Consider the following 27,335-nt stretch of genomic DNA (forward strand, 5'->3'; position numbering starts at 1 on the left):
GATTAGGCTATTGATGAGATTGCCTTTTTCTTATAACTTACTAAGATATGTATGAACTGATGGAGACTGGTGTCCTGAATATCTCTATCCTGTGTCCCGTGATCTCTATCAGTTAACCATTTGTTTTCTTTCCTTTCGTTTGTTCCTGGGCAAGCAGGAGTGCCTGAGGAATATCACACATATTCCACCTGGGGGTGGGGGGTATACTAGCTTGTACTTTGCCCTCAGCTTGCCTTATGTTCCCTCATCATATGACTCTTGATTTAAGCTCAGGTCATTGTTCCAGTGTTGTGGGATCGAGCCCCATGTCAGGTTCCATGCTGAGTGTAGAGCCTGCTTAAGAGTCTCTCTCTCCCTCTCCTCCTCTCTCTCCCTCTCTCTCCCTCTCTCCCTCGCTGACTCTCTCTTCCACTCATATTCTCTCTCTCAAATAAAAAATTTAAAAAATTTAGAAGCTAAAAAAATAAAAATGTAATATTAAAAAAAAAAAAAAGACTTTCTGACTTTCTCCTGAAGCAAGCCATAAAATCCTCATGTGAGAGATGCCCTCCCTATGCTAGAGGAAAGGAGCACTTCTATCTGTCTCCAAAAACTGAGAGAAATCTAAACTAACAGTGTTACGGAACCAAGCTGGAACACTGGCAGAAAAACCATTCAGCACTCGGAGATCTTGGTGGATCAAAGATTTATTTAACACCAGCGGGCTCAGAGGAGACCTCTTCTCCAAAGATCTGAACCCTGAATGAAGGCGGGAAGGGTAATTCATAGTTTTCAGCTTCCTTATCTGTGGTGGGTTTTTGCGCACGCGGCAAACAGGGCAAGAAGAACCCAGAAGAGGGGTCTCTACACTAGAGACCAGAGCTTGTTTTAGTCCCATAGGCCATCTTATGGTATAAAACTTCATTCATTTTCCCAGCAAAAGGACTTGGTAGTAAGTCTCCCCCTGTCTACTACCCTTAGCTCGTCTTTGTCCTATCCTATCACATCTTTCCATGACCATACACTCTTCATCAAACCTAGCATAAAAACACTCAATTTTAGCCATTTCTTTGGGTCTTAATTTCCTTATGAAGGCTCCTGTGTCACATACAACCTAAATACTGTGCATGCTTTTCTCCTGTTGATCTGTCTTCGTCACTTTAATTTTTCAAACCCAGCCAGGGGCCCAAAGAAGGTGGAAGAAAACTTTTCCTCCCCTACACAAGCATTTCAAAGGAAAAATATAGGGCCCCAGAAGAATAAAAAACAAAGGAACATACCCAGACTGAGGCAGAGGGTATCTAGGGAAATAATGTTTAAGCCTGTGAAGGATGGATTGAGTCCAGCTAAGTGAATAATCAGAAAAGCACTGAAAGCAGAGGGAACAGCATGTTAGGAAGCCCTGTGTATGGAAGAACTTGGTAGATTTGAGGACAGAAGGGAGGCCAGTGTAAACAAGGAACATGGCAACAGAAAGCTGAGCACTCAGATTGGCTATAGCATGCGGGGGCTTTTAAAGAAAAATCCTGCTTTCAGGTCCTGAAAGGTTCTGGGTCACATCCACGGCAAAGTATCCCATTGGGCAGCTCATCAACCACCATACAGGAAGAAACCTTGCTTTGAGGACACAGTTCCCTGCTCTGAACCTTTAGCAAAATGTGTACAAAGTTTCTACTTTTGTAAAAGATAAAACTTCAAATATCTCCACAAATGATCACTACACCTTTGGGTGGTTCATGATTTTGGTGTGCTTTGTAAACAAAGAGGATTTTTAGTGTCCAAAAGATAGCAAATTAAAAATGGAGTTTTTGTCAGGGAACCTGGGTAGCTCAGTCAGTTAAGCATCTGACATCAGCTCAGGTCATGATTTCACAGTTCATGGGTTCGAGCCCTGCTTCAGGCTCTGTGCTCACAGCTCAGAGCCTGGATCCTGCTTCAGATTCTGTGTCTGCCTGTCTTCTGCCCCTCCCCTACTCACCCTCTGTCTCTCTCTCCTTCAAAAATAAATAAACATTTTTAAAAATGGAGTTTTTGTCAATGAATTGTTAGCAACTTCCCTCTGTCTTGGCCATTATGAAGTTCCCTGATATTCAAAATTAGAATCAGATGAGGCTAAAGGAAATAACCCAGCTGATCAAGCAGCAAAAACAACTGCCTTAGGTTCCACTGAAACTCAGAACCTTATAGCAAATATTGATTATTTTCCAAAAGAGTATTTGAATCTTATTGTTAAGGGTGTCCAATCCAAGGCATCCCATAGAGAAAAACTTTATTGGACTCACAATGGTCATGTTTTCAGTTCATTAAAAAATTCATGAGAGGTGCCTGGGTGGCTCAGTCAGTTAAGCGTCCGACTCAGGCTCAGGGCATGATCTCACGGTCCATGAGTTTGAGCCTGCGTCAGGCTCTGTGCTGGCAGCTCAGAGCCTGGAGCCTGCTTTGGATTCTGTCCCCAGCCCACTTTGGCCCTCCCCTACTCATGCTCTGTCTTGCTCTGTCTCTCAAAAATAAATAAATGTTAAAAAAAATTTTTTTTTAATTCACGGTATGGTTCAAACAATAAACCAGTGCTATCAGAATTTATGAAAAACAAACAAACAAAACAACCAAAAGCCCTACTTGAAATGACCCACCAAATGACTCACTGGACAACTGACAAACTTATAAGCTTTATGAAATAATACTGGTGAGGAAATGTCACTAAAGCTGCTAAGGAAGCACAGTTAACCTGCACTGTTTGTCCAAAATTTAACCCAGGGAAAATCATTCAGATAGCTGCTGGCCATTTTGTTAGTGGGTCATGACTTAGTGGGACTTTTGAGATTTGGCAAACAGATTTTATCCAGCTGTCTCCTTCTCAAGTTTACAAATACTATATGTCCTTGTCATGATCTCTATGTTTTCTCATTGGGTTAAGGCATTTCTTTGCTGGCAGGCTACTGCTTCAACTGTTGCAAAAGTATTGTTAGAAAAGATCATACCTGCTTGGGGCATAGCCTTGGACTCCCATGGTGACTGTGAAATGAACTTTACTGACCACATCTTCAAGCAAATGTGCTCTATTTCGCCTATATTACAACATTTCCATTTTGTCTACCACCCTCAGCCCTGTGGACTGGTGGAAAAAACAAATGACATCATTAAAACACAGCTAAATTTGTGAAAACATTAAAATTGACCTGGTCTATGCACTTCTTATGGTCCTGTTGAATTTAAGGGGCACTCCTTTCAGAAAACATAAGCTGTCTCCCTTCAATATTGTAACTGGGAGAACTTTGTATCTGGCCCCAGCTGCATTTAATGCTCAACTAATTAAAGAAGATATTCTCTATTTTTTTAAGGGATTAATTAAGGTCATGAACAAAAATCATACAATCTTTTCAGTGTGCTCCCTGGAGGCAAAGTAATATAACACCACAACTTACAACCAAGCGATTTTGTTTATTGAAAATGACATCTCCAAAAGAAATCCTTACAACCAAGATGGAAAGGACCATATCAGGTACTCTTACCTGAACTTTGTACTGCAAAGATCAATGGTATTGATTCTAGGATTCATGTTTCCCACTTAAAGAAAGTTCCTACTCCTAGCTGTCCTGCCGAATCAACAGGGTTTGCCATCAAAAGCCTCACTCTATACATAAATCTAAAGATCTGTTAGTACATTTAATTACCAATATCTCCACCATTCCTCCTCCAATGCCTTGTGCTAAGTGTACTATTAAACCTCTGTATTATGTAAGGTCCACCTGGATTCCTTTTAGAACTGCTTGTCTAACCAATAGACCCTCCAGAGATTTAAGAGGTAACATTTGTAAAAATGGAACATTAAGCTTGCCAAGCATTCCAGGTTTCAACTGTTTTTCCTCTGCAGCCCTTACTTCTATATGTCAATATAATTGTACTCCACTTGCAGATAGCCTTCTTAATTGCTTGCATCCTTCAAATCCTTGGTTCAATCAATATCATTAGGATAACTTCATGATCTGCACCCCATTCAGATTTATTTTTAGTTGTAGTGGCAGAAAGATTTGTGGGGAAGACATTGCTTAAATCTTTATCAACTTGGAGGCTACTACACAGTTGGCTTATTGGTTATGCCTATTGCATTACATAATCAGAGACTCAAACTTGGACATCCCCCATTAATCTATATCATACACTAAAATAAGAATTGCCAGAAGGAGCAAAGATGGTGGAACAGCATGGAAGTTTTTTGTGTGTCTCGCATCCATGAAATACAGCCAGACCAACACTAAACCATCCTACATACCTAGAAAACTGATTGGAGGATTAACACAACAATCTGCACAACCTGAACCACAGAATTCAGCAGGTACAAGGCGCGGAGAAGTGAATTTGGGGAGCGAGCAGCCGTGAAAGGGTAGGGAACCACTTTTGCAGGCAGAGAGAGGACGGAGACTGGGGTGCAGGGAGGGAGAATACAGGAAAAGTGCCCCTCCCCAAAAGCAGCTGGAGATAAAGTGGAAAACTGGAAACAGCCACAGGGACTAAACTAAAAGGGAAAAAGAAGAAAGGAGAGGGTTTAAATTCCATTAAGACTGTAAACAAGGGGAGTGCAGAGTCTGCAACTCCACAGCTCCATACCTGGCGGTGCTCTGGTAGGAAGGGTGAATCCCCAGGAGCAGTGTGGGGTCCGGGAGGTTCTCAGGCCACACGGGGGAAAGTGGTTCCACTGCTGGAAGGACACTTGGTAGAGACTGTTGAAGCCACCTGGTACCAGCAGACCCCGGAAGGCAGCCACATTTGCTGGTGTTGGGGCAAGGTCGTTAAGGGTGAAGCCTGGTGCCAGGTGTTGTGATTTTCCATATTCCCTGAAACACTGCTGCTACACTGTCTCGTGAACATTTTCTGGGACGGGCTGGCACCTGGCCACAGTCTTGGAGCACCGGCAGCAGCAGGGTCCAGCAAGCGTTCCTGGGTGCAGCCGACATTTGGCCATTGCTCATTCGGCCACTGCTTGGTGAGACCCTCCCGCAGAGGGGCAGAACGGGTCAAAGCCGCAGTCCTTCAGAAGTAAGGGGCCAGGGAAGGCAGCCACATCTGAGACAAAATTTGGGAGAGAGGTACTGCCTGGGGCCTCGTCACAGAGAGGGAAAAAGCGGGGAGTGGCCGAGAGCTGAAGACAGAGGATGGGTGCGCGATTGTTGATCCCGGAAAACAGACTGGGTAACGGCATCGCCATTTTTACCGCTCCCGTGCATGCGCAAACGCACCTAGGAGCCCCGCAACAATCCACCCCAGTAGTCTAGTGGCGCCATCTAGTGGAGACCGAAGCTGTTACACTTAGCCCCACTCGACTGGGCCAACTTTGCTCTTCAAGAACACAAGTCTCACTGCTGGCTAGTTTATGGGCTATAAAGGGCTACATAGACTGCCTTCTAGGGGAAAACGAAGTAATTTCAATCCTACTTCAATCTGTTAGTAGGTTCATCTCTTCAATTTTCTTTCTCTTTTTTTTTTCTTTTTCTCTTTTACAATTCTCTTTTTCTTGAATACAGAGAGAGAAAAAAATCAGTTTTATTTTCAAATTTTATTAAAAACATTTTTATTTAATTTTTATTACTACATTTTTTACTTTTGAGTAAATTTTTTCAAGTTCTATTTTACTTCCATCATTTTATTTTAGTCTACTTCAGTGTATTCACCTTTAAATTTTCAATTTCCTTTTTTCTCTTTGTTTTTCTCTTTTTAGTTTCTTTTCTTAATCTTGAATGCAGAAAGAGAAAACTTCATTTTTACTTTAAATTTCTATTAAAGATATTTTTATGTAATTTTTATAACTATATCTTTTGCTTTTATGTAAATTTTTTTAAATTCTATTTTACCTCCATCATTTTATTTTACTCTGCTACAGAGTATTCACTTTTTCAATTTTCAAATGATTTCTTTTATGTTTTCTTTTTTATCTTTTTTCTCTTTTTAGTTTCTTTTTTCTTACACAAAAAAATTCATATTTTCAATTTTTATTAAAAATATTTTTCTTTAATTTTTCTCTACTATATTCTTTACTTTTGTTTATATTTTTTCAAATTCTATTTTACCCCCACCATCTCATTTTTTTCTACTTCAGTGTATTCATTTTTTCAAATTCTCAAACGATTTCCTTTTTTTTTCTTTTCTTTTCTCCCCCCCCCCCGCCCTTCTTTTTCTCTAATCTGTCAAGCCACTTTCAACACCCAGACCAAAACACACCTAGGATCAAGCATCATTTATTTGATTTTTTTTTTTTTTTGGTGTGTGTGTTTTTAACTTTTTAATTTTAATTTTTTTTATTTTAATTTTTCTACCTCATTAATTCCTTTTCTCCCTTCAAAATGACAAAACAAAGCAATTCACCCCAAAAGAAAGAGCATGAAGAAACGACAGCCAGGGATCTAACCAACACAGATGCAAGTGAGATGTCTGAACCAGAATTTAGAATCATGATAATAAGAATAAGGAGTCTAAAATAGATTAGAATCCCTTTCTGCGGAGATAAAAGAAGTAAAAAATAGCCAAAATGAAATTAAAAATGCTATAGCTGAGCTGCAATCAGGGATGGATGCAGCAGTGGCAAGAATGGATGAGACAGAACAGAGAATCAGCGATATAGAGGACATATTATAGAAAATAATGAAGCAGAAGAAAAGAGGGAGATTAAGGCAAAAGAGCACGATTTAAGAATTAGAGAAATCCGTGATTCATGAAAATGGAATAACATCAGAATCATAGGGGTCCCAGAAGAGGAAGAGACAGAAATAGGAGTAGAAGGGTTATGTGAGCAAATCATAGCGGAAAACTTTCCTAACCTGGGGAAAGACACAGACATCAAAATCCAAGAAGCACAGAGGACCCCCATTAGATTCAACAAAAACCAACCATCAACAAAGCATACCATAGTCAAATTCACAAAATATACAGGCAAGGAGAGAATCATGAAAGCAGCAAGGGAAAAAAAGTCCCTAAGCTACAAGGGAAGACAGATCTGGTTTCCAGAAGACCTATCCACAGAACCTTGGCAGGCCAGAAACGAGTGGCAGGATATATTCAATGTGCTGAATCATAAAAATAAGCAGTCAAGAATTCTTTATCCAGCAAAGCTGTCATTCAAAATAAAAGGAGAGATAAAAAGTTTCCCAGACAAACAAAAATTAAAGGAGTTTGTGATCACTATACCAACCCTGCAAGAAATTTTAAGGGGGACTCTCTGAGGGGAGAAAAGATGAAAAAATACATATAAATACCAAAAGCAACAAAGATTAGAAAGGACCAGAGAACACCACCAGAAACTCCAACTTTACGAGCATCATAATGGCAATAAATTCATCTTTCAGTACTCACTCTAAACGTCAATGAACTCAATGCTCCAATTAAAAGACATAGGGTAACAGAATGGTTAAGAAAACAAGATCCATCTATATGCTGTTTACAAGAGACCCACTTTAGACCTAAAGACTGAAAGTAAGGGGATGGAGAACCACCTATCATGCTAATGGTCAACAAAAGAAAGCCGGAGTAGCCATACTTAGAACAGATAATCTACACTTGAAAATAAAGACTGTATCAACAGATGCAGAAGGGCATTATATCATAATCAAGGGGTCTATCCACCAAGACCTAACGATTCTAAACACTGATGCGCCAAATGTGGGAGCACCCAAATATATAGAAACTCATACATAAAGAAACTCATTGATAGTAATACCATAATAGTAGGAGACTTCAACACCCCACTCACAGCAATGGACAGATCATCTAATCAAAAAATCAACAAGGAAACAATGGCTTTGAATGAGACCCTGGACCAGATGGACTTAACAGATATATTCAGAACATTTCATCCTAAAGCAGCAGAATATACATTCTTCTCCAGTGCACATGGAACGTTCTCCAGAATAGACCATATACTGGAACACAAGTCAGCCCTAAGTAAGTACAAAAAGGTCGAGATCATACTGTGCATATTTTCAGACCACAACACTATGAAACTCAAAATCAACATTAAGATAAAATTCGGAAGGTAACAAATACTTGGAGACTGAAGAACATCCTACTAAAGAATGAATGGGATAACCAAGAAGTTAGAGAGGAAATTAAAAAGTATATGGAAGTCAATGAAAATGATAACACCACAACCCAAAAATACTGGGATGCAGCAAAGGTGGTCATAAGAGGAAAGTATAGCAATCCAGGCCTTCCTAAAGAAGGAAGAAAGATCTCAGATACACAACCTAACCTTGCGCCTTAAGGAGCTGGAAAAAGAACAGCAAATAAAACCCAGAAACAGCAGAAGACAGGAAATAATAAAGATTAGGGCAGAAATTAATGCTATTGAAACCAAAAAACCAGTAGAACAGATCAGTGAAACCAGAAGCTGATTCGTTAAAAGAATGAACAAAATTGATAAACCCCTAGCCAGTTTGATCATAAAGAAAAGGAGAGGACACAAATAAATAAAATCAAGAATGAAAGAGGAGAGATCACAACCAGCACAGCAGAAATAAAAACAATAATAAGAGAATATTATGGGCAATTATATGCCAATAAAATGGGCAATCTGGAAGAAATGGACAAATTCCTAGAAACACATACACTACCAAAACTGAAACAGGAAGAAATAGAAAATTTGAACAGACCCATCACCAGTAAAGGAAATCGAATTAGTAATCAAAAACCTGCCACAAAACAAGAGCCCAGGGCCCGATGGCTGTCCAGGGGAATTCTACTCAACATTTAAGGAAGACTTAACACCTATTCTCTTGAAACTGTTCCAAAAAATAGAAATGGAAGGAAAACTTCCAAACTCTTTCTATGAAGCCAGCATTACCCTGATTCCAAAACCAGACAGAGACCCCACTAAAAAGGAGAATGATAGACCAATTTCCCTGATGAACATGGATGCCAAAATCCTCAACAAGATATTAGTCAACCGGATCCAACAATACACTTAAAAAATTATTCACCACAACCAAGTGGGATTTATACCTGGGATGCAGGGCTGGTTCAATATCCACAAAACAATTAGCGTGGTTCATCACATCAATAAAAGAAAGGACAAGAACCATATGATCCTCTCAATAGATACAGAGAAAGCATTTGACAAAATACAGCATCCTTTCTTGATAAAAACCCTCAAGGAAGTAGGGCTAGAAGGAGCATACCTCGAGATCATAAAAGCCATATACGAGCGACCCAACACTAATATCATCCTCAATGGGGAAAAACTGAGAGCTTTCCCCCTAAGGTCAGGAACAAGACAGGGATCCACTCTCACCACTGTTACTCAACATAGGATTGGAAGTCTTAGCCTCTGCAATCAGACAACACAAAGAAATAAAAGGCATCCAAATCGTCCAGGAGGAGGTCAAGCTTTCACTCTTTGCAGATGACATGACACTCTACATGGAAAACCCAAAAGATTCCACCAAAAAACTGCTAGAACTGATTCATGAATTCAGCAAAGTTGCAGGATATAAAATCAACGCACAAAAATTGGTTGCATTCCTATACACCAACAATGAAGTGACAGAAAGAGAAATCGTGGAATCCATCCCATTTACAATTGCACTGAAAACCGAAAAATACCTAGGGATAAATCTAACCAAAGTGGTGAAAAATCTATACACTGAAAACTATAGAAAGCTTATGAAAGAAATTGAAGAAGACACAAAGAAATGGAAAAAGATTCCATGCTCCTGAATAGGAAGAATAAATGTTGTTAAAATGTCGATACTACCCAAAGCAATCTACATATTCAACGCAATCCCTATCAAAGTAACACCAGCATTCCTCACAGAGCTAGCACAAATAATCCTAAAATTTGTATGGAATCAGAAAAGACCCCGAATAGCCAAAGCAATCTTGAAAAAGAAAACCAAAGCAGGAGGCATCACAATCCCGGACTTCGACTATACTACAAAGCTGTAATGATCAAGACAGTATGGTACTGGCACAAGAACAGACACTCAGATCAGTGGAACAGAATAGAGAGCCCAGAAATGGACCCACAAACGTATGGCCAACTAATGTTTGACAAAGCGGGAAAGAATATCCAATGGAATAAAGACAGTCTCTTCAGCAAGTGGTGCTGGGAAAAATGGACAGCGACATGCAGAAGAATGAACCTGGACCACTTTCTTACACCATACACAAAAATAAACTCAAAATGGGTGAAAGACCAATGTAAGACAGGAAGCCATCAAAATCCTCAAGGAGAAAGCAGGCAAAAGCCTCTTTGATCTTGCCCGCAGCAACTTCTTACTCAACACGTCTCCAGAGGCAAGGGAAACAAAAAAACAAAACAAAACAAAACAAAACCCAAAAAACAAACAAAAAAAAACAAAAAAAAAGAACTACTGGGACGTCATCAAAATACAAATCTTCTGCACAGCGAAGGAAACAATCAGCAAAACTAAAAGGCAACCGACAGAATGGGAGAAGATATTTGCAAACGACATGACAGATAAAGTGTTAGTATCCAAAATCTATAAAGAGCTTATCAAACTCAAAATCCAAAAAACAAATAATCCAGTGAAGAAATGGGCAAAAGACATGAAATAGACACTTCTCCATAGAGGACATCCAGATGGCCAACTGACACATGAAAAAATGCTCAATTTCACTCATCATCAGGGAAATACAAATCAAAACCACAATGAGATACCACCTCACACCTGTCAGAATGGCTAACATTAACAACTCAGGCAACAACAGATGTTGGCAAGGATGCGGAGAAATAGGATCTCTTTTGCATTGTTGGTGGCAATGCAAGCTGGTGCAGCCACTCTGGAAAACAGTCAGGAGGTTCCTCAAAAAACTAAAAATAGAACTACCCTACAACCCAGCAATTGCAGTACTAGGTATTTATCCATGAGATACAGGTGTGCTGTTTCAAAGGGACACATGCACCCCCATGTTTATAGCAGCACTATCAACAATATCCAAAGTATGGAAAGAGCCCAAATGTCCCTCGATGGATGAATGGATAAAGAAGATGTGGTATATATATACAATAGAGTATTACTTGGCAATCAGAAAAAATGAAATGTTGCCATTTGCAACTACATGGATGGAACTGGAGGGTATTATGCTAAGTGAAATCAGTCAGAGAAAAACAAAAATCTTATGACTTCACTCATATGAGGACTTTAAGAGACAAAACAGATGAACATAAGGGAAGGGAAACAAAAATAATATAAAAACAGGGAGGGGGACAAAACAGAAGAGACTCTTAAATATAGAGAACAGAGGGTTACTGGAGGGGTTGTAGGAGGGGGGATGGGCTAGATGGGTAAGGGGCATTAAGGAATCTACTCCTGGAATCATTGTTGCACTATATGCTAACTAATTTGGATGTAAATTAAAACAAACAAACAAACAAGAAAAGCATTGCCAGAGGTGTCTATGACACTAAAGGAATACGATTTTTGAGAATCTTATTTCCATGGCAGGGTGCTAATGCAAAGTCATACATGATCATAAATTTATATAAAACTTCAGGGGTCACTGCTAAATCTACCACTAAGGCAATAGTTGCCCAAGAACAATCTTTGCATTCACCTGCTCAAGTTGTTCTGCGTGACAGATTTGCTCCTGACTATACCTTAGCAGAGCAAGATGGCATCTGCTCCATTGTTAATACCACCTGCTATACTTGGATAAGTTTGTGTGATTGAAACACAATTGCACAAAATCAGAGAACAACCCCACTGGTACCTTTAGAAAGCAGGTATAATAGGTACTTCTAGAAAGCTCTTGGCCTTTTGACCTGTTTTGTTGTCTACCATCAGATAGAGCCTCATAGTTTAAAACTATTATACAGTTTGGAATTTGTGCCTTACTTCTGACTCTAGAAACTGTTATTATTATAAGACTCTGCTTCTATTGTTTATCATAGTGCTTTAAAAATTCCACACAGGGCATGTGAGTGGCTCAGTCATTAAGCATCTGACTCAGCTCAGGTCATGATCTCACGGTTCATGAGTTCAAGTCCCACATTGGGTGAATACAAGCCCCACTTTGGGTGAAACACGAGCCTTGGGTGAGCCCCACTTCTTTCTCTCTCTCTTTCCATCTCTCTGCCCCTTGTGGGATTCTCTCTCTCTCTCTCTCTCTCTCTCTCTCTGCCCCTTGCTCACTTGTGCCCTCTCTCACAAAAAAAACAAACAAAAACAAACAAAAAAACCCACTCCATGCAAATAATGGTAGCCCAACATTGTGAATTGATTTCCAATATTGATTTGACTCGTTAAAAGAACTTTACCAAACTCTGTTTAATTTATAAAACCTGACAAGAAGCCTTCCTCTGTTCTGGTGCGCTTGTTCAAATGTGGCCTAAAGGCTACTAAAGAAGCCATTTTTCCTCCATCCTGGGACAAAAAATATCAGGAATGAGCCTTCCTGCCCGCAAGGAATTAATGAATCTCCTTGGCAATGAAGGACTAAATACCAAAAACGTGAGAAAACTCAATTCTAGTGGTTGATCAACAATGCTTTCAGGTAAAGATCTTGCTCAAAAGGGGGAAATGTGAAAAATGACAAAGTGAATCTGCTAAAAATAGAGCGGGAGCAGTCACTTCAGAGGAACTGCCTTGCACATCCTATTTTCTAAACCTTTGAACTGAGCCAAATCATCAACATCCCAAGAAGTCAGCAAGAATGAGAAAATGCTGTTTGAAAAGATTGGTAAAAGTGAACTTTTGCTTAGTGACCACTTTGCCTGACTAATCAATAAGTTACAATCTAGCCCTGCTTATCAGCCCCAATGAACTCTTCTTAAAAATAACTTCATCTAATATTTTTTCCCATAAAAACCCTTAGTTCATCCTCTATAATCAGGGCATTATTTGTGTTTCTACCTAAATTTGCATACCCCTAATTACAATTCTTTGTTTCTAAATAAACACTTCACCCCTTACACTGGTTTCTTGTTTTTAGGTTGACATTCTTCCCAAATTACACCTTTTGTACTATGACCTTCTCTCTTCCTCTTTCTCTCTCCTTCCTTTCCTCGTTGTTAATGGTTTTTGTTCTCTAATACTAGATTTGAGGGTTTTCAAAATTATAAAATCCTGCACGTTTTCCCTATTTGAGGACAAATGATGGTCTGGTGAGTCTGAGCATTTTAAAAGAAATACAGTTTCATTACTTCCAAGGGCAAAAGATAACCCTTTGAAAAGGGAATAAGAAAGCCTTGAGCCTGAATGGATCAGTGTTGTAATTAGCCTATTCATTGTTTGCATGCAAATTCAAGCTCACAAATAGATGAGCATTTCCCTAGTTCGTGCTCTTAATTCCATTAGCAAATCATATTCTCTTGGATGCATAAAACCCCATTACAGAGTAATATTCATCACAAAAATTAATCCCAGTTTCTCCCATAATCACAAATATTAATCCCTGGGACTGGCCCAGTGCTTTGTTCACATGATTACAACAAATTTTCCATACATAATAACTTCATACAATAGATGCTGCCACAGCAACTGGGCCTCCCTTGCTTATACGGCCCCTGATTCCTGGGGCATGGGATTTCAAATCTGAGGGTGATTCTGCATTGCTGCCTCTCCTCCTCACCTTCCCAAATATCTGAGTCAATAGATCTGGTGTGAGTATTTCTATTAAGTTTCCAGCTTATGCTAATACTGCTGATCCAAGAACAACGCAGTGAAAACTACCACTTTAGGGGCTTTAGTGATGAAACATGTTGAGCCCAGGCAGACAAACCCTCCTCCTTCACTGACATACACTACCAAGTTATGAGATTCCCAGCTGAGACCAAGCCTCTTATTCTTAGAAAACAAAAAGTAACCATGCTTCAGTTCATGCTAAGGTACACATGACTGACTCAGCTCCTACCAGATCCTACCTTCAGAGGAGGTTGGAGGAAGATGATAGTCAATTAAAATGGCAGACCCAAAAGAGGAGGCTGGGAGCACAAACTGGGTCCACACCATCTTGTCAAACCCCACCCAGATTTCTAAATGAAAATCTCTCCCCAAAGGGAAATGCCTGTTTCTGTTCCTTTTGGTTACAAGCAAAATGAGAAAAGAACAGCTGAGAAAGTCAGGGTGTGGTTGAATGATTCTGGGTCGTTGGTGCCCCAACCTTCCAGTGACCTACAATCACCTTCTGTACTGAAGTGTTCTTATAGTTGTTTGTGTAGTTATCTCAATCTGTGATACTAGGATCCAAAGGATGGAAGTCATTTCTGATATCATTGTATGTTTGGTTTAGATGTAAAGTGAACTGGGTAGACTTGTATTGGTTTACTTCACCTAGAGCTCTAAGAATTTCTAAGTGTCACTAAACTGCACTGAGCACAGTAAAGCAGTAGAGCCAATAATAATTAGGTTCCACTTCTTTGAGCTGGTCTGAGGAATAAGTAAGACAAGGCAATAAGCTCTTGTTGCTGATGGAATAACTTGGGGTAGAAGGACCTATGAGGCAGATGATTCAACAGGCTTGGAGAAAAGTGAGGAGCTCTAAGAAGAGGACAAAGTGCAGGCAGGACACCCAACTGCTGCCCATGCATTTCTTGTCTGTTCACATGATGGGCTGAGGCTCTCCCTTGATTTCATTGACTTATTCAGAAAAAAAAACAAAAAACAAAAAACAAAAAACAAGCGATTAAAATATATGCAGATAGAGACAAGTGTCTCCAGAGCAGAAGTATAGAAACACGAAAGGAAAGGGAGAGTTGTTACTGCAGAGCACTTATTCTGTATCAGGGACTTCATAACAGATTTTAGCATAAAGTGTTGACATCCTAGCTGTTAAGACAGTGATGAAAGAACTTCAAAATGAAAGCAAAACTTCCTGCTAGGTTCATTCTATTCCTTCAAGTACCTCTTTGAATCATTTGTGGGTTGGCAAAAAATGGAATAAGAATACACACTACAAGATAGTTTGTAGGTTGATTATGTGGGAAACCCAAGGTAATGGTCAAAAGGCCTAATTTATTTTGTTTTCTTTTTTTTTTAATGTTTTTTAATGTTTATTTATTTTTGAGAGAGAGAGGAAGACTGGGTGTGAGCAGGGGAGGGGCAGAGAGAGAGGGAAACAAAGAATCTGAAGCAGGCTCCAGGCTCTGAGCTGTCAGCACAGAGCCTGATGCAGGGCTCAAACTCAGGGACTGCAAGATCATGACCTGAGTGAAAGTTGGACGCTTAACCGACTAAGCCACCAAGGTGCCCCAAAAGTCCTAATTTCTAAGTTTAATAGTAAGACTGTAAGTGACCCTATGAAGAATTTTATTGAAAGTGGTAGGCAAGCAGATCCTAATGGGTCAAATCTATATTGATATGGACTTGATTTTCTGTGACTAGTTTAATTGTGGTCATGAGGTTGTGATAATTACTAATACAGAAATGAATAGTGTGTTAACTACAGGTAATCATACTAAACTATTCTTAGATTTATGTCAAAAGTAACTAATTTTAAGTCAATTATACTATTAATACTTGAAAAATGGCCTCCTCATCAATAAATTAATACATAAAGTAATAATCACATGACATCTAGAAGGGGTCAATATCAGGCAGCAACTTTAAACCCAAAGCACTGATTAGATGTGAAGTGGAATTTTAGTTGACACAGAAAGCTCATGATTAAGGAGTGTGATATAAATAATTACATGCTATCCATGACATCTTCTTTCTCTAGAAAATGTTGAGCCATAGATGTTGTCAGAGACAGTGAATCTCTTTCATAATATCCTAAAGCCTGTAATAATGTAAACTCCTTAAGCAATGATGATAAATACTGGTTGTAATGTCTGCTAGTGATTTCCTGTTCTTAGACAGTGATGGGCTCAAGTAATAAGAATGGCAGGAGCTTGAAAGATTAAAGTGTCAAATAACGGCACTTCTAGAGAATATAGCAGGAAAAAATACACACACACACACACACACACACACACACCTGTTGTTGGTCAGCATCTACCATGTCCTAGCCCAAGCATTAAGTTTAAGAAAATGCGGAAAAAGCCTGCAAAGAAAAGTGCTTCTAACAGAATGAAGAGGACTTTTCTATGTTCAAAGTCATTTTATACAACTGATATGCAACAATCTTGGAAAATACATTCCTATACAATATCTCACCATCATTGGTATATTGTTAATGTGTTGATTAATAATCCTAGTATTAATAGGGCTAATGAGTTGAAATAGAATCATAGTCAATCCTGAGATTATTAATACATAATAGAATCAATACTGCTCCTGTTAATGGCTAATGGCTCTGGTTTCCTATATAGTAAATATATATTTTGTGAGTCTCGATTTATTTCCTAAAAGAGTGAAGACATGAGGATTAAGGCAACTGCTAACTCTAAAACTGTAAGAAGTACTAAAATAATAAGTTCTATTGACAGTATCAGTGGACAAGTGGACAAATTGATAATAGGGCTAATATTTCTCTCCAAATTTGGTGAATTAATAGATGGCCAGCTGTAAATTGGTTCTATGCTGTATGGCAAGGGCTATTGGTTGACTACTAACATAGGGATAAGTGAAATAGACATGCCTTGAGGTAGAAAATGTACAGTGAAGTTTGGGCTTTATAACGGAAACCAGTAATAACTGTTCTTGCTTATTACAGTAGAACCAGTATTGGTAGGGTTATTGAGATTTGAGTGGATGGGGTGAATGTCTGGTATAGCACCTCTAACAAGTTTGTAGTCCCAATAAATAAAATAAGTGATAGAAATACTAGAGATCAAGTTTGTTGTCAGTTAGTTTGTTGTTGTTAATTAGCTTGTTGTTTATTAGTTTGTTGTTAATTAGTTATTTTTAAAGTTGTTAGACTAATCACTTCTGGAATGTAATGAACTATGTAGTTCCTAATAAAACAGTTTGGGGAAAGAACAGAACTGTTTAAAACATAATTAAGATTATAACAGGCAATGCCAATGTTATGGAGTAATGAAAAAGGCAAATACATTTTGCTTTATTTTGTGTCTCAAAGACCTGGGCATTTTTGGTGTTTCAAGTGTTTTGAGCAAGGTTTGATAGCATAAAAATAAAATCAGGGGCACCTGGGTAGCTCAGTTGGCTAAATGTCCAACTCTTGATCTCAGGTTTGTTAGTTCAAACCCTGCACTGGGCTCCACACTAGGCATGAAGCCTACTTAAAAATAAACAAACATACATTTGAGTGTGTGTGTGTGTGTGTGTATGAAACCAGAGATTTTAAATTGAAAATTCATAAATGATGCTAGAATTCCTGATAAGACAGTGCTGTATCTAATTGGGCCATGTCATTGAGGAGCAATTTAAATTCTCAATGTGTAATTGAAAATGTTGACGTTATGCGAGCTCCTCAATTAATTTATAGTATGCATGCAGATTGGCTTTTAAAATATTCTGTAGGTGCCATTTCAAGCACTATGGACTGAATCATGATTTCAAAGCACAGCTCTTAACGGATACCAAGTCTTGTGAATATTAATTTTGCGTGATTTAAAACTCCTAGAATAATGTCTGTCTTTTTAAATTTAAAGATGACACAGCTCATAGGTAGAGAACATCTTTTGATGAGATTAATATCTGGATCTAAAGTTTCATGAGTAGTACCATTTGATTATCAAATTCTAGTTGATGAAACTGTCTATGTTTTAAGTTAGTCTGTGTTGAAATCATGTATGAATCAAAGTTAAGATTTCATAGTCTATATATTCATAACTTTAATATCTTTGATGTCCTATTGTTTTTGTGGCTAAGAACAGGTTATTAATTTTATCCATTAAAAATGGAATTAAGCAAAGAATTCACAAAGATAAAAAATGAAAATTAAAATAACTGCAGATAACTTAGTTCATATCATTTCTACTTCATGAGTGTCTATTGTGCTTATGTAAGATAATTTTGTACATAATTAAATGTAATTATAAGGACATGGTCATGGAAATATAACAATTTTTCTAAAATAGGAGAACTTGCATTTTGAAACTACAGTTAGAATGCCACACCATCATGGCACAGGACTTTGAGTCAATAAGTCACTTTGACAAGGTTGTATGATAATTTTTACAAATAATTTATCTGCTAAGAAAAAGTCTTAGGGGCATAAGATTGAAACTAATTTTGAGAAATTTGATTCTCAAGATGCTGGGTCTTTTGGTATTTCAAATGTTATGAATACTTAAGCTTTTATAAAAATTGGTTCTTCAAATGTTTGCTATGATGGAATGCATACTTCTTATTTCAGGCAAATGCTTCTCTAATTACTATTAGTATTACTTTTTTTTTAGTGAAATAAATGACCCTATAGATGAGACACTGTTTCATGCTGTGTAAGCATATAACAAAGTAGAAAGACTAAGAATATATTTTGAGGGAGGGAGTTAAATAAACACTTAGGAATATCATTGTAATGTTGGCTTTTGGCTCATGTAACATGGTGTATATCCTGAAACTAATGGAAAAGTGTACAAAGCCACTAACTCCTCTAGACAGGACATAGTGGAAATGAGCAAAACTCTGAAATTTGTAGGGCAGTCTGGCAGGCTGGAAACTCAGACATAAAAATGCTGCAGTCTTAAGGCAAAATTTCTTCTAAGGGAACCTCGGTTTTTGCTCTTAAGGCTTTCCAACTGCCCACCCCTAGTATCAAGATTAATCTTTATTTAAAGTCCACTGATTGTAGATATTAACCACATCTACAAAATACCTTCACAGAAACACTTAGATTAGTGTTTGATTAAATAACTGGACACTATACCTCAGCTGAGTTGACTAACCTTCACACCCATCAATAGTAAATAAGAAAGTAAAGCCTAAGGCTTGTTGTATATCTGGCCATCATTTAATATTTATTCTATGTAAAGTATCTAGTCAACTGAAGAATTCTACCCATATTAAGTGAGGAATAATTATTGTAGAAAATGTGAAGTATGCAACTGGTTCTAGCACCATTTCTATGGTAACTAAATGACATACGCAGAATATATTCCAAAAATCCAATTAATGATATTGCTCATATTATTTCTATATAACAAAAGGACTAATTTCGCTCCTGAATAATATGTTAATGTAAGTAAAATTATTCTGACTCCAGGTAAAATTAGAATAAATCTTTCAAAAGTTCAAAGAATCAAAATAAATATTGATAAGAAATTTGATAAAGTAAGTCCTGCTAGGGGCTCCTGGGAGGCTCAGCTGGTTAAGCATCTGACTTTGGTTCAGATCATCACCTCATGGTTCGTGAGCTCGAGCCCCACATTGGGCTCTATGCTGACAGCTCAGAGCCTAGAGCCTGCTTCAGATTGTGTCTCCCTCTTTCTCTGTCCCTCCCCCTTTCTCACTCTGTCTGTCTGTCTCTCTCAAAAATAAATAAACATTAAAAAAAATTAAAAAAAAAAAGAAGTCATGCTAATAGTGTAGTAGTTAGGGCCAGAAGTACTGGAAGCAATGATAATAATACAACTACAGCAATTAATACACATAGAAGAGAAAGTGGTATCTTGTTTGCAATATACTAGGTGGCTCATGTTAATAACTGCAGTAATAAAATTAATGGCATCTAAAATAATAGGCATCTATTAAGTGAAGGGAGAAGATAGTTTAACCCATGAGGTACCTGGATATGCTGGATTGCCAGCTGAGGAAAGGACATTCTTCACCCTGTTTCAGCTCTTCAGACCCCTTAAGGAGAAAGTCAAAGGCTATAGGGTTACTCCAGTAGGTGAAAAGGCATAAAGCTTTTCTGCAATTCTGTAGGCATCTCGGAAGGTCAACCTTAAGGAAAGAATGTAGAAGCATTCTGGTGAGAATAATCTGCCCAGGATGTTCTACTTCAAACCCAATCTTTGGTGAGCACTGTCTCTACATTGCAGGTGCATCTGTCCCTGAGAATCAGAGTGAGGCAGCAGCACTGTTCACTGCCTGAACAGATCTATGTCTCCAGTTCTACCCAGTTCTCCTTATCCCAAATCAGTCCTGTGACTCTCTGCAAAGACCACTGGGAATCTTCGGGGGTGCTTTTTCAAGCTTATCTACTCTTTCTTATACACACCCTAGAGGAATTTAAAACACCTGAATCCTTCTTTATCCCCCACCTTGAGAAAACTTCTGGGCTCCACTCTACTGACCGAGTAAGTTATCTTCATGCGTCTTGGAGAAGACTATAGATTGGGAACCCAAGATTATCATTAAGAACCCTCAGTCTATTAGGCAGATAAAAAGGCCCTTCATGATCTGGTGTCTTTCTACACTTCTGACATCATCTCTCATCACTATTCTCCACTCCCATCCCCACACTCTACTTACATACCCAACAATCACACCATGCTTTTTCACCCCCTTCATGCTTTTGAATATGCTGCTTCCTCTAAGAATACTTTTCCCTCCTTTGTCATCTTTGGTAATTCATACTGGTTCCTTAAGACCCAGCTCAGCGAAGGCTGTGAAGTCTTTCCTCACCCTGTCCTGAGCAGAATTAACCACTTTCTTGCCTGTGCTTGTACAGTGTCACACCATTGTACTGTTGGGAATTTTCCATATCTGTCTCCCCACCTGGTTAAGCATCCTAATGGCAGGAACCATATTCCAATTACATTTGCCTCTCTTAATCTTTCAATCTCCTAATACATGGCCTATCACAGAGCAGGCTCCCAATAAATGCTGTTTGAAAAAATAATGAAAGACAGCAGATTATAATCCTCAACTTCATGTGTGATGTTTGTCAAAGTGACATAGTCTCTTCCCTTCTGCCCCACCCTGAGTCACTGGTGACACATGTACCACAGCTGACAGGGATGAGGATGCAGGTCTTCTTCACAGGAAACTTCTCCAGAGTACAGATAGCTCTCACATTGGATGAATTCCAGACCTTCCCCTGGGGTCCAGCTTTGTCCATCTAAGGCAGAACCAAGATGCACTAGACCTTATTGGAGTACCTTCCCACTAGTTATATACTCTTTTCCGGCACAGTCGGCAAGCAAAGTACTAGCACACTTGCCAACAAACCCAATGTCCTCTTCATAGCGCCCCTCACAGGAATGAGAGGCAATTGCATTAACCAAGTCCTTCCACAGGCTGGCGCAAGCATCCATCCTTCCAAATAAGCACTTTGCTTTTCCTGTAATGGCCTTCTGTTACATTTGTATTCTCTGTACTTGTCAAAGCTATTTCACATGTAACAGTTTTGTTTGACTATTACCATGACTCCGTGGGCCAAATAAACAAAGTACATCTGGTACTCCCATTTTGCAGAAGCAGAAGAAGAGACTCCAAGAGTCAGCCCCTAGGAGAGGATGCTAACCAAAACTTGACCTCGGATCTTAAAACAACTAATGCCATGCTCTGAACAATATACCAAGTGCTATCTCCAAGATCTGCTCATCTAGTTACAAGCTAACTCAGGTAACCATTACCAGAACTAGTCTAAGCAATGGCCAGCACAAGAATTAACACTAGCTGCAGAGTTGGTAAACTAAGCTAGAAATACTAGTTAACAAAAGTAATCTCAACTGCAAATCCATTTTAGATAGTGTTGGAATTGGGGTGTGACCCTACTGAAAACATTTTTCATTCTTCTTTGATTAAAAATTCCTTTAATTTATTTAATGTCTGTCAAGCGGCATATTATGCCTGTAAACAGATGGGGAGAAATTGTAAATCTGAGCTGTCAATAAAGGAGATTCCAAGGCTCCAGCTCACCACTGTATGAAGTCACCACAGTTCTTCCCCAGAAACTTCCATTCTGAAATGTTAAAAGGTAGCTGAAGAGGAGAAAAGGGTAAATACTTTTCTGGAGAGCGATAGTAATATGTTATTTCCCCATAATCTATTCTGTTTCTAATCTCCCTCCATCTCCTCCCATCCCCCACCTCTGTCTCTCTTCCCACACCCATTTCAAATTTAGTACTTAGAGAAAATCATTTTATCCCATCAAAATTACATTAAAGGACAAGTCATTCAAAGAATACTAATAAATGACAGATATTGTCTGAGAAAAATTAAATATTCTAATGATTTTTCCTTGCTTTTGGCAAGAATTCATCTTTACTTTAAAGAAAACAATAAAGTACACGCTCTGTAAAGTTGAAGTGATTCATCTTATTCTTCCAAGGTGAAGTGACCTACACCGCTTTGTCATTTCAGACTAGCAGTCATGTGAGGTTTCAAAATATGATTGCTCAAAGGTAAAAACCAAGCACACCACAGCGAAAAGGCATAATATTCAACTTTTCATCCCTCTAGTTTGCATTTTTCAATCCTTCTTCCTTGCATCTCTTTCCAACTTGCCAGAATGAGACTTTATTATTTTGGAATAAAACAAAGTGCTTAGATGTAGAACTGTCTCCTTCAATTTCATTGTATATGGAAGAGGGTCAGTAAGAAAAATCTTTGATCTTCTTACACATCTCAGGATCTTGACCTTGTTGACCTTGTTCCTTAAGAATGGCAGAGCCTGGGGCAACTGGGTGGCTCAGTCAGCTGAGCATCTGACTTCAGCTCAGGTCATAATCTGGTGGTTGACAAGTTTGAGACTATTGTGGGGCTCTGTGCTGACAGCTCAGAGCCTGGAGCCTGCTTCAGATTCTGTCTCCCCCTCTCTCTCTGCCCCTCCACCACTCATGCTCTATCTCTCTGTGTCTCAAAAATAAACATTAAAAACGGAGAAGAAGAATGGCCAGATCCTGGGGGCACCTGAATGGCTCAGTTGGTTGAGCATTCGACTTTGGCTCAGGTCATGATCTCATAGTTCATGAGTTGAAGCCCTGCATCGGCTCTCTGCTGTCAGTGTGGAGCCTACTTCAGATCCTCTATCCCCCTCCTCCACTCATGTGCGTGCTCACTCACTCACTCTCTCTCTCAATCTCAAAAATAAATAAACATTTAAAAAGAAAAAAAAAAAGAAGACAAAAAGAATGGCCACAGCTTGAATCTTGTATTTTTTTAAGAACCATAATCCCGGGGGGGGTGAGCCAAGATGGTGGAACAGCATGAAAGTTTTTTGTGTGTCTTGCCTCCATGAAATACAGCCGGACCAACATTAAACCATCCTGCACACCGAGAAAACTGATTTGAGGATTAACACAACAATCTCCACAACGTGAACCACAGAATTCACCAGGTACATGGCGCGGAGAGGTGAACTTGGGGAGCAAGAAGCCGAAATGGGCAGGGAGCAGCTTTTGTGGGCAGAGAGAGGATGGAGATTGGCGGCAGGGGCGGGGGGTGGAATACGGTAAAAGCACCCCTCTCCAAAAGCAGCTGGAGAAAAAGTGGAAAATTGGAAACAGCCACAAGGGACTAAACTAAAAAGGTAGAAAGGAGAAAGGAAAGGGCTTAAGTTCCATTAAGACTGTAAACAAGGGGAGTGCAGAGTCTGCAACTCCACAGCTCCATACCTGGCGGTGCTCCGGTGGGAAGGGCGAATCCCCAGGAGCAGTGTGGGGTCCGGGAGGTTCTCAGGCCACACAGAGAAAAGTGGTTCCACTGCTGGAAGGACATTTGGTAGAGACTGTTGAAGCCACCTGGTCCCCGCAGAAACCAGACAGCAGCCACATTCGCTGGTGCTGGAACAATGTCGCTAAGGGTGAAGCCTGGTGCTAGATGTGTGTTGTGATTTTCCATAATCCCTGAAACGCTGCTGCCACACTATCTCACAAACTTTTTCTGGGTCGGGCTGGCACCTGGCTGCAGTCTCGGGGCACCGGCGGCAGCAGCAGGGTCCAGCAGGCATTCCTGGGTACAGCTGATATTTGGCCATTGCTTAGTGAGACCCTCTCACAGAGGAATGGAATGGGCCAAAGCCACAGTCCTTTAGAAATAAGGGGCCAGGGAAAACAGTTGCATCTGAGACAAAACTCGGGAGAGAGGAACTGCCTGGGTCTTGGTCACGGACAGTGAAAAAGTGGGGAGTGGACAAAAACAGAAGACAGTGGAAGGGTGCGCGATTGCTGATCGGGGAGAACAGAGTTCCTATACTAGAGACTAGGTAGCTGGATGACGCCATTTTCACCACTTCCATGCATGCGCATACGCACCTATGAGTGCCACAACAATCTACCCAAGTAGGCTAGCAGCGCCATCTAGTGGAGAACAGAGCCGTTATACTAAGCCCCGCCCAAACAGGGCCAACCTCACTCTTCAAGAACACAAGTCTCACCACCTGCTTAGTTTATGGACAATAAAGAGCTTCATAATCTGACTTCTAGGGGAAACTAAGTAATTTCAGTCATATTTCTATCTGTTAGCAGGTCCATCTATTCAATTTTATTTTTTTTTCTCTTTTTCACTTCTTTTTTGAATACAGAAAGAGAAAAAAATGAGTTTTATTTTCAAATTTTATTAAAAATATTTTTCTTTATTTTTTTACTATATTTTTTACTTTTGTGTGAATTTTTTCAAATTCTGTTTTACTTCCATCATTTCATTTTAGTCCACTTCATGTATTCACTTTTTCAAATTTCAAACGATCCCCTTTTTTTCTTTCTTTTCTATTTTTTCTCTTTTTCATTTCCTTTTTTTTCCTTGAATACAGAAAGAGAAAAAATTCATTTTTATTTTCAATTTGTATTAAAAATATTTTTCTTTAATTTTTTTCTAGTATATTCTTTACTTCTGTGTAAATTTTTAAAATTCTACTTTACTTCCATCATTTCATTTTAGTCTACTTCAGTGTATCCATTTTTTGAAGTTCTCAAATGACTTCCCTTCCCCACCCCCACTTTTTCTCTAATCTGTCAAACCACTTTCAACACCCAGACCAAAACACACCTAGGATCTAGCATCATTTATTTGATTTTTTTTTTTTTGGTGTGTGTGTTTTTAATTTTTTAATTTTAATTTTTTTTAACTTTTATTTTAAAATTTTTCTAACTCATTAATTCCTTTTCTCGCTTCAAAATGACAAAACGAAGGAATTCACCCCAAAAGAAAGAGCACAAAGAAACAACAGCCAGGGATTGAACCAACACAGATGCAAGTGAGATGTCTGAACCAGAATTTAGAATCACGCTAATAAGAATACTAGCTGGAGTCAAAAATAGACTAGAATCCCTTTCTGCAGTGATAAAAGAAGTAAAACCTAGTCAGAATGAAATTAAAAATACTATAACTGAGCTGCAATCACAGATGGATGCAGCAGTGGTAAGGATGGATGAGGCAGAACAGAGAATCAGCGATATAGAGGACAAACTTATAGAGAATAATGAAGCAGAAAAAAAGAGGGAGATGAAGGCAAAAGAGCATGATTTAAGAGTTAGAGAAATCAGTGATTCATTAAAAAGGAATAACATCAGAATCATATGGGTCCCAGAAGAGGAAGAGACAGAAATAGGGGTAGAAGGGTTATGTGAACAAATCATAGCAGAAAACTTTCCTAACCTGGGGAAAGACACAGACATCAAAATCCAAGAAGCACAGAGGACCCCCATTAGATTCAACAAAAACCAACCATCAACAAGGTGCATCATAGTCTAATTCACAAAATACTCAGGCAAGGAGAGAATCATGAAAGCAGCAAGGGAAAAAAAGTCCCTAAATTACAAGGGAAGACAGATCAGGTTTCCAGCAGACCTATCCACAGAACCTTGGCAGGCCAGAAACAAGTGACAGGATATATTCAATGTGCTGAATCAGAAAAATATGCAGCCAAGAATTCTTTATCCAGCAAGGCTGTCATTCAAAACAGAAAGAGAGATAGAAAGTGTCCCAGACAAACAAAAATTAAAGGAGTTTGTGATCACTATACCAGCCCTGCAAGAAATTTTAAGGGGGACTCTCTGAGGGGAGAAAAGATGAAAAAATACATATAAATACCAAAAGCAACAAAGATTAGAAAGGACCAGAGAACACCACCAGAAACTCCAACTCTATGAGCATCATAATGGCAATAAATTCATCTTTCAGTACTCACTCTAAACGTCAATGAACTCAATGCTCCAATTAAAAGACATAGGGTAACAGAATGGTTAAGAAAACAAGATCCATCTATATGCTGTTTACAAGAGACCCACTTTAGACCTAAAGACTGAAAGTAAGGGGATGGAGAACCACCTATCATGCTAATGGTCAACAAAAGAAAGCCGGAGTAGCCATACTTAGAACAGATAATCTACACTTGAAAATAAAGATTGTATCAACAGATGCAGAAGGGCATTATATCATAATCAAGGGGTCTATCCACCAAGACCTAACGATTCTAAACACTGATGCGCCAAATGTGGGAGCACCCAAATATATAGAAACTCATACATAAAGAAACTCATTGATGGTAATACCATAATAGTAGGAGACTTCAACACCCCACTCACAGCAATGGACAGATCATCTAATCAAAAAATCAACAAGGAAACAATGGCTTTGAATGAGACCCTGGACCAGATGGACTTAACAGATATATTCAGAACATTTCATCCTAAAGCAGCAGAATATACATTCTTCTCCAGTGCACATGGAACGTTCTCCAGAATAGACCATATACTGGGACACAAGTCGGCCCTAAGTAAGTACAAAAAGGTCGAGATCGGGGCACCTGGGTGGCTCAGTCGGTTGAGCGTTTGACTTCGGCTCAGGTCATGATCTCACGGTTCGTGAGTTCGAGCCCCGCGTCGGGCTCTGTGCTGACAGCTCGGAGCCGGGAGCCTGCTTCGGATTCTGTGTCTCCCTCTCTCTCTGCCCCTCCCCCGTTCATGCTCTGTCTCTCTCCGTCTCAAAAATAAATAAACATTAAAAAATAAAAAGGTCGCGATCATACCGTGCATATTTTCAGACCACAACACTATGAAACTCAAAATCAACATTAAGACAAAATTCGGAAGGTAACAAATACTTGGAGACTGAAGAACATCCTACTAAAGAATGAATGGGATAACCAAGAAGTTAGAGAGGAAATTAAAAAGTATATGGAAGTCAATGAAAATGATAACACCACAACCCAAAAATACTGGGATGCAGCAAAGGTGGTCATAAGAGGAAAGTATAGCAATCCAGGCCTTCCTAAAGAAGGAAGAAAGATCTCAGATACACAACCTAACCTTGCGCCTTAAGGAGCTGGAAAAAGAACAGCAAATAAAACCCAGAAACAGCAGAAGACAGGAAATAATAAAGATTAGGGCAGAAATTAATGCTATTGAAACCAAAAAACCAGTAGAACAGATCAGTGAAACCAGAAGCTGATTCGTTAAAAGAATGAACAAAATTGATAAACCCCTAGCCAGTTTGATCATAAAGAAAAGGAGAGGACACAAATAAATAAAATCAAGAATGAAAGAGGAGAGATCACAACCAGCACAGCAGAAATAAAAACAATAATAAGAGAATATTATGGGCAATTATATGCCAATAAAATGGGCAATCTGGAAGAAATGGACAAATTCCTAGAAACACATACACTACCAA

This window comes from Neofelis nebulosa, chromosome 5 (assembly GCF_028018385.1).
Source record: "Neofelis nebulosa isolate mNeoNeb1 chromosome 5, mNeoNeb1.pri, whole genome shotgun sequence".
Lineage (NCBI taxonomy): Eukaryota > Metazoa > Chordata > Mammalia > Carnivora > Felidae > Neofelis > Neofelis nebulosa.